The 1,752-nt window shown below is 34.2% G+C and overlaps 1 pseudogene; it reads left to right on the top strand.

Moving 5' to 3' along the window:
• LOC124899293 lies at positions 1 to 244 on the top strand (annotated as a pseudogene).
• The last annotated feature ends 1,508 nt before the right edge of the window (positions 245 to 1,752 follow it).

Raw genomic sequence — 1,752 nt, 5'->3', positions numbered from 1 at the left:
ATGGGTGGACTGCCGATAGAGAATACATCCACAGCCATGCCCTTGTGGAAATTACCAAAAGATCAGAAGTCAGTCATATCTACAATGTCCGATTCAAAGCCAAAGAAGAAGATGTGTTGCGCTTGCTTGCCCTGAAGCTAGGCAGCTGAGGGATAAATGCATTGTGGGGCACGGTGAATCTGCATGTGAGAAATGGATTGAAGCTCATCGTAAATGCCTTCGAGCTGAAGGCTTCAAGGTTTGAAACCAGTGATAGAAGTAGACTATTAAAAAAGACGATGGAAGATACAATTTTTGTATAATGCCCAGTTTGTTTTTGGAATCATACAAGCTCAATTACCTAAACGTTTATAGATATTTTATACAAAGATTATGCTTATCGAAGTTCAAGAATAAAATAAGGGAATTGAATAATCGATTTGCTTGGTCAGGGAATATAAGATACTTTTTCTTGATTATTTGTATTGTGGATTACATTTCTTGATTCATATCGATCAATCCTGCTCTGGTCGATTGCTTGGCCCTAGCTGGGCAAGACTGGAGCTGTGTTGTTTTACCAGCCGTCCTTGGTACCTTAGCTACCGGTTTAATGACTTCTCATCACAAATCTGAGTTTACCTTAGCTCTTGCCATAGAATTCTTATGAAGACGCTGGTGGTGCATGTGTATGATATGCCTCTGTAAGTATCGAATATCGATGATATTGACATTATAAGTGTGACTTAAACACTATTTGTGCATCAACTGCTAATCCATACATGTTCAGCCAATGGATAAAATGCTTAATTGTGAACATAGTTTTAGTGCTTTTTCTATTAATAACATGTGTGTGTTTGATGCATAAATCCAAGGTATTATTTAACCGATGTTTTCTTTGTTGCATATTATCACTTTTTTGCCGAGTTCCACACCCAATTCTCTATTATTCCCCTTCCCTACATAAACTATCTCTATCTATCTCTATGTATTTAGAATACACACTTGAGTAAATGGTGATACTTTAGATAAGAAAAATGTGTTTTTCTACTATATAGAAAGGAGAGTTGAGGATAATCAAGGGCAAATATGTAATTATACTCATTATCAAGGGTAAAGTGTATATATATAAAAAAAAATCTACTAGTACTTGGTCCAAATTTCTATATTCCCACCAACAAACTCAAAAGTAAGTCTAGAAACATCCCTTGTACTTCTTCAAATCTTCTTATTTCTTGGCTGGGTAACAATTGATGATGGGACTTGAGAATATTTGGCAGTATCTTATCATTTATTATTGTTATTGTTATTGTTATTATTATTACTATTATTATTTTTCTACTATATAGAAAAGAGAGTTGAGGACGGTCAGGGCAAATATGTAATTATACTCTTACAAGGGCAAAGTGTATATATATCAAAAAAAATCTACTACTACTTAGTCCAAATTTTTATATTCCCACCAACAAACTCAAAAGTAAGTCTAGAAACATCCATTATACTTCTTTAAATCTTCTTCTTTTTTGGCTGGGTAACAATTGATGATGGGACTTGACAATCTTTGGCAGTATCTTAAGAAAATTGAAAGAAAGGTGTCTTTTAAGTCTTGAATGAAGGATTGGTGACATTGACCAACTTAAAGTGAAACCTGATTAAGTTAATTGTGGACTTAATTAATATTTTCAAAACTTTCTAATCTTTTCAAAAATACAAATCAACCTACACCCTTCTTCTCTCCAAATCAACCTTCTCTCCCTCCTCTCTCTAGACAATTTC

The sequence above is a fragment of the Capsicum annuum genome, chromosome 6 (assembly GCF_002878395.1).
Source record: "Capsicum annuum cultivar UCD-10X-F1 chromosome 6, UCD10Xv1.1, whole genome shotgun sequence".
Lineage (NCBI taxonomy): Eukaryota > Viridiplantae > Streptophyta > Magnoliopsida > Solanales > Solanaceae > Capsicum > Capsicum annuum.
The sequence above is the reverse complement of the archived record's forward strand: the minus strand, read 5'-3'. Positions and strand labels throughout refer to the sequence as shown.